Raw genomic sequence first — 10,000 nt, forward strand, 5'->3', positions numbered from 1 at the left:
GGATCTCCCGCGTCGGAACCCGTATTGGGCAGGGGAGAGCTGTGGAGTAGCCGGATCCTCCAGGTGGTCGTTGACACGATCCAGCACCAACTTCTCGCACACCTTGCCTGGTCCGTTGATCATGCCCAGCGGCCGAACAGACGAGGATTCGCCTGGTGGTTTCCCCGGTTTGGGCAGCAGGACGAGGCGTTGCTGCTTCCACGCATCTGGGAAATGTCCCCGGTCCAGACAGTCCTGGTAGACCTTGCGGAACACTTCCGGATGTTCCTTGATGGCGGTTCGCAGCACGGCATTCGGGATACCGTCTAGTCCCGGTGCCTTCCTGGTCTGCAGCTTGTCCGCGATTGCCAGCAGCTCCTCTTGGGTGACGCGACGTACCGGCTGTTGGAGGACGGTGGCATTGCTGACGTCCGCAGGCCACTCGAACGGCGGATGTTGCGGGAACAAATCCTCCACTATACGATGGAGGACCGCTGGATCCGTCTCAGGTGGAGCACGACTTCCCCGCAGTCGTGCCTGAAGGATCTTGTAAAGGTCGCCGAACACGTGGTCGCTGGCGAGCGAGATCAGCTCCTCCATCACCTGCAGCTTGCTTCGACGAATGGCGCGAGTCAGCTCCTTCTTCGCCTCCAGATGTTGTGCGGCCGCTGCGGCTCTCTCGACCGGATCCGTTCGGGAAAGGGCGTACTCGCTAGCGGCTTGGAGGACGTCACGAAGCTGCTCGATCTCCGCAGACCACCAGTACAGGTGCGGACGAATACGGTATGATGGGGCCTTAACCCGCACCATGATCTCGTCGCACGCCCGCGTCAGTCCTGCCACAAGATTCTCCGGCGTTGGAGTGGCTTCCGAGAAGCGGGCTGCCTCCAACGCAATCTTGAACGCCTCTGGCTGGAACTGGCACGTTTTCCACATGATGCCCGAACGTCTTGCAGGCGTCGCACGACGAGATGGATCGGCCTGACCCCGCCTGGTGCCATCGCTGGTGGTTGCGCCGACGGTGTAGCGAATGTAGCGATGGTCGCTAGCTGACGCCTGGTCCATCACCCGCCACTCGCTGTGGAGAGCAATCGTTGAGCTCGCGAAGGATACGTCGACCACGCTCTCGCTAGCTACTCCATTCCCCACGAAGGTTGGTCGCTGGCCACGATTCAGCACCGCAAGGTCCAGGAGACTGGTAGTTGCCAGCAGCTCCACCCCCTTGTCCTTGGTGCGAGCGCTCCCCCAGTCCAGATGCCAGGCGTTAAAGTCCCCCGCAACCACGACGTGTGTGTGAGAACTGGCCTCGACGTACACCGCATCCAGGAACGCTGCGAAGTCATCGGTGGAAAGGCTCGGGGATGCGTAGCAGCTAACGAACGTTATCCCCCCGACATCTGCAGCAACCATTCCGGGCACGGAACTGCCCCAGATACGCTGAATGGGACGCATGCCCGTGACGATGATGGCTGCCTTTCCGGACGAATCCACGGCCCAGCGACCGTCGCTGGTTGGGCTCTTGAAGATCTCGGACGCGACGACCACATCCACTCCCTCCTCACGCGCGAACTGCAGCATGAGGTCCTGCGCCGTTCTGCTCCGGGAAACGTTAAGTTGCAGAACCTGCAACCTACCCGGAACCGCTGATGTTGATGTTGATGCTGCTAAACTAGCCATGGGATACACCGTTGCACTGCACGGCCCCGATGACATGGGTACCTCCGCAAACGATGCACTTTGGCATGGCGTCGCATTGCCTGGCCTGATGGCCCGCAACACCGCACTTCAGGCACACTGCCTGCCGATCGACGCCTTTGCAGTTTGCTGCAATGTGTCCGCGTTCCAGGCAACGATAGCAGCGCTTCTCCTTGCCGCTCTGGACCTCCAAATGGCGGATGTGACAGCGCGTATTCCCGATGGTCACCGTGTTGCCCTCCATGCGCTGGGCGGCAAGACGCGGAACCTTGACTCGGGCCCGTTGAGTGCCCTCGAGTCGACGCCATTGGTCCACTGCATCCTCTCCGACGGTGGTGCCAACAGCAACGGAGATCGCGGTTGCTGTTTCGGCCGGTTTCGCCAGCATGTCGATGTCGGTGATGAGCAGCTGGCTCATGTCGCACACCAATCGCACCTGAGCCTTGTCGACCAGGCACTTTTCGATGGCCGCCTTAACTGCAGACCCATCTACTCCTGGCCGCAGATACAGGGACAAGGTGTGATCATCCACCCGTCTTGCACGGGCCACATCTTTGTCCACTTCAGTTTGCTGCCGAATGCTCGCGTACATTTCCAGGTACGTAGCTCCCTTCACCGCAGTGACACGAATAATGTCCGGCCGTGGCTTCTTGCGGTGAACCTGGTTCGTTGGCTGCTGCTGTGCGCTGCGCTGCTGTTCGAATTGCTGCTGCTGCTGTTTCGGCTGCTGTGGACGGGTGATGCCCCGCTTCAACACCGTGGTCCACTTCTCGTTCGGCGGAACCGGCTGCATAGGCTGCTGCTGCTGTTTCGGCTGCTGTGGACGGGTGATGCCCCGCTTCAACACCGTGGTCCACTTCTCGTTCGGCGGAACCGGCTGCATAGGCTGCTGCTGTTGTCGCTGCTGCTGCTGCTGCTGTTGCTGCTGCTGCTGCTGCGGTTGCTGCCATTGCTGTTGGGACCGGTGCTGTTGGTGGAATTGCCGCACCTGTGGGGGTCTATAAAAGTCTCCTACATGCTGCTGCAGTTGCTGCTGCTGCCGTTGAACTGGCCGCTGCTGCTGCAGCTGCTGCTGTTGTCGCTGCTGCTGCTGCTGCTGTTGCTGTTTTGCTGGCTGCTGCTTCGCTGGCTGCTGCTTCGCTGGCTGCTGCTGCTGCTGTTGCTGCTGCTGCCGTGCCTTCTTCTGCTGCACCCGCCAACCACCACGGCTACGCCTGCCCTTGGCTGGCAATGGCGCGGGAACTGGGGAAGCAGTTCGCGGTGCATGCTGCTCGTGCAAGGTGACCACCGCCCGTGTACCTTGCCGATACATCTCCAGCTCCTTGCGTGTGCTGGAGAGCTCAGCAATGAGCTCCGACAGCTGCGCTGTCATTCTGCTCATGTTGGCCTGCATGGCCGCAACCTGCTCGTCGCGGTTCTTTAGCTGCTCGAGCAACGCAGCTAACTGTAGCTGGCTCGCAACTTCCACCTGCGTCGCGCGCGCCGGCAATGATGAGGCTGTCTCCTCCAGCTGCTCCTTCCTCTCTGAGGCTGCCACGACCGTGCAGTCCAGGTCGTCCTCGTCCTCATCGCTCGATGTGCTTGCCATCTCGACCTGTACAGGGGACGGCAGGGGGTCCCGTAACACATCGAGTCGCTGCACCAAAACGGCTAGATCCGTTGTTCGCGGTACTGAAACAGACCGTGTCCGCGAACGCAGAACCCTCTGCGATGGGGGTTGGGCCGCCTCGCCCAGCCCCGACATGTTGAGCTGATAAGCCGGGCCACTTACGCCAAGAAAAGGGTATAAAAACGGAAAAAAAAACGACTTACCGGAGAGGTTTTTCCGTCCTGGCGAGGTGAGCGAAGATGGTGGGAGAGCGCAGGGGTGCGCGTTGCACTCGTCCCGTCGAGCCGCTTCTTTTGATACCCCACTTGCTGGGGTGGCGATAAGATTTTCCGCGGAAAATCGCGAAAAACCACTTCGGATGGTTTTTCCGCCCTAGGGTGGTGGGGGTGGGTGGTATGGTGGTGGGGTGGGGTTTTCCCGACTCTCCTCTTCAAAACTCGTCGTTTGATACCCCACACGACGGTATCAGGGCGAAAATTTTCCTCTTCGGAAAAACACTTTTCCGGCCGTATCTCCCCGGATGTTGTGAAAATCGCTTTTCCGGCGGTGGTTTTGGAAGCGATAATTCACCCCGCAACTTTCTTCCAAACACCCGGGAGCTCTACCTCCGCTCCTTGGCCGGGAAAATCGCGAAAAACCGCTTCCTGGGTGGTTTTTCCGCTCTAGGGGGGTGGGGGTGGGTGGTATGGTGGTGGGGTGGGGTTTTCCCGACTCCCCTCTTGAAAACTCGTCGTTTGATACCCCGCACGACGGTATCAGGGCGAAAATTTTCTTCTTCGGAAAAACGCTTTTCCGCCCGTATCTCTCTGGATGTTGCGAAAATCACTTTTCCGGCGATTGTTTTCGATGTAAAAATTCACCCCGCAACTTTCTTCCAAACACCCGGGAGCTCTACCTCCGCTCCTTGGCCGGGAAAATCGCGGAAAACCACTTTTCGCGGGGGTTTTCCGGGGCTGGGTGGCGGGTGGGTGGTGCTAGGGGGGGGAAACCGCGTTTCCCCCACTCCTCTTTCCGAGACGCGTCGTTTGACACCCCACTCGATGGTATTGGGCCGAAAATCTCACACACACAAATTTCACACACACACAAAGAGCGGTGAAATTTCGTCCGGGAGTGCCCCTCCGGGAGCGCTAGCGCTCCAGCAGGGGGGTGATTCGTCCGGAAGTTTTTTTCCTCGCTCTTTTTCACACACACGCCGCCATTTTCGACGAGCACGTGGTTTTCTTTGTTCGCTAATAACTCCCTGAGTTTTTGTCCGATTTCCACGAAATTTTCAACACTTGTTCTTTACTGTAGAGCGCAACTTTTAAGACACCTTCCAGCCGAATCGATCCGCAATGTTCGGAGTTATACAGGTGTGAAATTTCACCACAAAAACACCTGCCGTTCCGCGAACTCCATCAATTCGGCCAATATTTCTTCACCAAAAGGTGTGGCCTGGTGAGGCCCACAAAGTGTCACTATCACTTTTTCGATAACTTCACTCTTTCGCACAATATATCACAAAAACCGTTTCGTTCAATAACACACGCAAGGGGGGGCGTGGGGCCACCAAATTCGCAGGGGGGGTTCCAGAGGGTACCTCCAACTTTACTACAAACTTTCGCACCGATCAAGCGCAAATTGCGGCACTTTTGCTTTGAAAAACCGAGGAGCGCGGATTTCACGTCCACTCAGGTCGAGCTCTCGATCGCGACTACAGGGATAACTGGCTTGTGGCCGCCAAGCGTTCATAGCGACGTGGCTTTTTGATCCTTCGATGTCGGCTCTTCCTATCATTGTGAAGCAAAATTCACCAAGCGTAGGATTGTTCACCCTTTCAAGGGAACGTGAGCTGGGTTTAGACCGTCGTGAGACAGGTTAGTTTTACCCTACTGGTGTGTGCTGTTTGCCGCTATCTTAACGGAATTCCTGTGCAGTACGAGAGGAACCACAGGTACGGACCACTGGCTCAATACTAGTTCGACCGGACTTTGGTATGACGCTACGTCCGCTGGATTATGCCTGAACGCCTCTAAGGTCGTATCCAATCCGAGCTGATAGCGCTTCTCAAACCCATTAGGTGATCGGAAGCTAGCGGGCTTAACAACCCTCCGAGATCCGTCGGTGCTGCCCCGCGCACACTGACGTCTCATCCCCGCTATAGCACTAGACTGAGCCGCAACGGGCGGGAGCACGCTGCACGTGGAAGTACCTTACCACAGGGAACCCTGGTGGCTGTGTTTCCGTCGACCGTGGATACAACTAGTTTCGACACCTTCGACCGCCCGCAAACGACGGGACTACAGGCTGGGAGCTGCGAGTTGTAGAGATGCGTTCGCATCGATCCTCTCAGGCGACCCATGCTTGCTGGTGCTCGCGTTCACTTTGGGAATGGAGTGTTCGCGAGAGTGATTGTTGTGTTGTGTGTGTACAGTTGGTGCTTGCGTGCACTCCCATAGTGGAGTGTTCGCGAGCTTAAAACGCTAAGTCCCGATTAATACTCTCCTCGCAACATTATGTGCGTGGCTCCACGCCAAGTGGGATTAGCGGTGCGAAACGCGATTGGTAAAGTCGATGGTGATGTGCGTACCAACAGGCGATTTGTTAAGTCAAATGCGAACTGTGGTGCAACAGGCAATGTGTGTTTATTATCAGGTGTTGTTGGAAGTCAATACGATTTGACTTTCAAAAATTTTTCTAAGTCCCGATTTTTTTTCTCGTCGAGTAACTACAATGCACTATTTCTATCGCAGCGGACTTGCGGTTCATGGCCTAAATGATCGCGAACGAACACGTATTCGCAAAAAAATTTTTGTATGAAAAAGTCACCACTCGGGTACCTCCATACAAAAGTACCAAGTTCGGGTCGAGTGGTCGATGGACGTCGAAGGTGAAAATTTTTCATCATCGAAAATTTTTTCCAAAGTTGAAGCAAATGGGCCCTAGAGTATGAAAAGTGAAACCACGGATCGATTTGAGAAATAAAAATTTTTGTATGAAAAAGTCACCACTCGGGTACCTCCATACAAAAGTACCAAGTTCGGGTCGAGTGGTCGATGGACGTCGAAGGTGAAAATTTTTCATCATCGAAAATTTTTTCCAAAGTTGAAGCAAATGGGCCCTAGAGTATGAAAAGTGAAACCACGGATCGATTTGAGAAATAAAAACTTTTGTATGAAAAAGTCACCACTCGGGTACCTCCATACAAAAGTACCAAGTTCGGGTCGAGTGGTCGATGGACGTCGAAGGTGAAAATTTTTCATCATCGAAAATTTTTTCCAAAGTTGAAGCAATTGGGCCCTAGAGTATGAAAAGTGAAACCACGGATCGATTTGAGAAATAAAAAATTTTTGTATGGGAGGGCCCCTGCTAGAACATTTTTACCAAGTGCGACCATTTTACCCGGTGAGTCAAAAAAAAATTTTTTTTCACGGTGACTCAAAACTTCAATATTAGACTCCCCTGAGTATGAAAAGTGAAACGAAAATCATTTTTGAGAAGAAAAAATTTTTGTATGGGAGGGCCCCTGCTAGAACATTTTTACCAAGTGCGACCATTTTACCCGGTGAGTCAAAAAAAAAATTTTTGTATGGGAGGGCCCCTGCTAGAACATTTTTCCCAAGTGCGTCGATTTTGGGTCGCCGACACAAGCTCGGGTCAAAAAAATTTTTTTTCTCGGTGACTCAAAACATCAATTTTAGACTCCCCTGAGTATGAAAAGTGAAACGAAAATCATTTTTGAGAAGAAAAAATTTTTGTATGGGAGGGCCCCTGCTAGAACATTTTTCCCAAGTGAGTCGATTTTTGGGTCGCGACACAAGCTCGGGTCAAAAAATTTTTTTTTTCTCGGTGACTCAAAACATCAATTTTAGACTCCCCTGAGTATGAAAAGTGAAACGAAAATCATTTTTGAGAAGAAAAAATTTTTGTATGGGAGGGCCCCTGCTAGAACATTTTTCCCAAGTGCGTCGATTTTGGGTCGCCGACACAAGCTCGGGTCAAAAAAATTTTTTTTTCACGGTGACTCAAAACATCAATTTTAGACTCCCCTGAGTATGAAAAGTGAAACGAAAATCATTTTTGAGAAGAAAAAATTTTTGTATGGGAGGGCCCCTGCTAGAACATATTTCCCAAGTGCGTCGATTTTGGGTCGCCGACACAAGCTCGGGTCAAAAAATTTTTTTTTTCACGGTGACTCAAAACATCAATTTTAGACTCCCCTGAGTATGAAAAGTGAAACGAAAATCATTTTTGAGAAGAAAAAATTTTTGTATGGGAGGGCCCCTGCTAGAACATTTTTCCCAAGTGAGTCGATTTTTGGGTCGCGACACAAGCTCGGGTCAAAAAAATTTTTTTTTCACGGTGACTCAAAACATCAATTTTAGACTCCCCTGAGTATGAAAAGTGAAACGAAAATCATTTTTGAGAAGAAAAAATTTTTGTATGGGAGGGCCTCTGCTAGAACATATTTCCCAAGTGCGTCGATTTTGGGTCGCCGACACAAGCTCGGGTCAAAAAATTTTTTTTTTCACGGTGACTCAAAACATCAATTTTAGACTCCCCTGAGTATGAAAAGTGAAACGAAAATCATTTTTGAGAAGAAAAAATTTTTGTATGGGAGGGCCCCTGCTAGAACATTTTTCCCAAGTAAATTCGATTTTACCCGGTGAGTCAAAAAATTTTGAAAAAAATATTTTGCCAAAATCGTGTTCATTGCCTATTATAAGGGACCAGGTCAGCTCACACGCATTTTTGGAGACCATATGGAAAGTGCGTCTGGGATTGCGGAAATTAAGTTTAGAGTGTTAAATGATGGTTTCGCAATCCCGAAAGGCTCAAAATCCACCCTAAGGTTCCCCGGGTGAAATGTGGTTTCCAAGGTGTGAGCACTATCGGTGATAGAGTTGGAATGTGATTTCCAGAGCGCAGGGCGACTGGGCTAGAGCGAAAATCATAGACAAAGGTAAGTATTGGACTGAACGACTCGAAGCAAACGAAAATCATAGACAAGGGTAATGGACTGAACGACTCGAAGCAAACGAAAATCACATACAAAAGTAATGGACTGAACGAATCGAAGCAAACGAAAACCGCAAACAAGGGTAATGGACTGAACGAATCGAAGCAAACGAAAACCACAGACAAGAGTAATGGAGTGAACGAATCGAAGCAAACGAAAACCAAAGACAAGAGTAATAAGAGTGAACGAATCGAAGCAAACGAAAACCACAGACAAGAGTAATAGAGTGAACGAATCGAAGCAGACGAAAGTCATGGACAAGAGTACTGAAAATCGGACCAAACCTCTAGAAGCACACGAAAATCATGGACAAGAGTACTCAAAAACACGGACCAAACCTATGGAAGCACACGAAAACCATGAACACAGGGATAACTGAGAACGAACCTACCTATCAGAGCATGTGAAAGCATGGACAAGAGTACTGAAAATCGGACCAAACCTCTAGAAGCACACGAAAATCATGGACAAGAGTACTCAAAAACACGGACCAAACCTATCGAAGCACACGAAAACCATGAACACAGGGATAACTGAGAACGAACCTACCTATCAGAGCATGTGAAAGCATGGACAAGAGTACTGAAAATCGGACCAAACCTCTAGAAGCACACGAAAATCATGGACAAGAGTACTCAAAAACACGGACCAAACCTATCGAAGCACACGAAAACCATGAACACAGGGATAACTGAGAACGAACCTACCTATCAGAGCATGTGAAAGTCATGGACAAGAGTACTGAAAATCGGACCAAACCTCTAGAAGCACACGAGAATCATGGACAAGAGTACTCAAAAACACGGACCACACCTCTCGAAGCACACGAAAACCATGAACACAGGGATAACTGAAAACGAACCGAACCTCTCGTAGCAAACGAAAAACATGGACAAAATTATTCGAAACGAACCGAAGCTCGATGCGAAAAACATGGAAAAGCAAGCCCGTAAGTCGCACTATCAAGCCCATAAGTCGCACTATCAAGCCCATAAGTCGCACTATCAAGCCCGTTAGTCGCACTATCAAGCCCATAGGTCGCACTATCAAGCCCGTTGGTCGCACTATCAAAGCCCGTTAGTCGCACTATCAGGCCCATAAGTCGCACTATCAGGCCCGTAAGTCGCACCAAAAAGCCCGTAAATTGCCCTATCAAGCCCGTTAGTCGCACTATCAGGCCCATAAGTCGCACCAACAAGCCCGTAAATTACCCTATCAAGCCCATAAGTCGCACCAAAAAGCCCGTAAATTGCCCTATCAAGCCCATAAGTCGCACCAAAAAGCCCGTAATTCGCACCAAAAAGCCCGTAAATTGCCCTATCAAGCCCGTTAGTCGCACTATCAGGCCCGTAAGTCGCACCATCAAGCCCGTAAATTGCCCGATAAAGCCCGTAAATTGCCCGATCAAGAGCCAGCGCTGCATTGTCGGTTAATCCCGTCGATCGCGCCGGCTATTTCTCAGAAGGTTGTACGGACACCATACCCGGTGGCAAGTACCGCGAAGTTTATAACGCAACAGAACGTTCGCCAGTCGGACACAAGAATTGGAAAAGCTCGTTGTAGTGTACAGGAATCGAACCGAACCTCCTAGCGAGAATAGGGTCCCGTGAGCAATCGCGCGGACCTATGTGAAATGGTTTAGAGTGTGATGTGATGTGATACACGGTGGAAGCGGTGCATGGTGACATGCATCACTCAGATAGATATGTGGAACC

The sequence above is a fragment of the Anopheles moucheti genome, assembly GCF_943734755.1.
Source record: "Anopheles moucheti chromosome X unlocalized genomic scaffold, idAnoMoucSN_F20_07 X_unloc_7, whole genome shotgun sequence".
Lineage (NCBI taxonomy): Eukaryota > Metazoa > Arthropoda > Insecta > Diptera > Culicidae > Anopheles > Anopheles moucheti.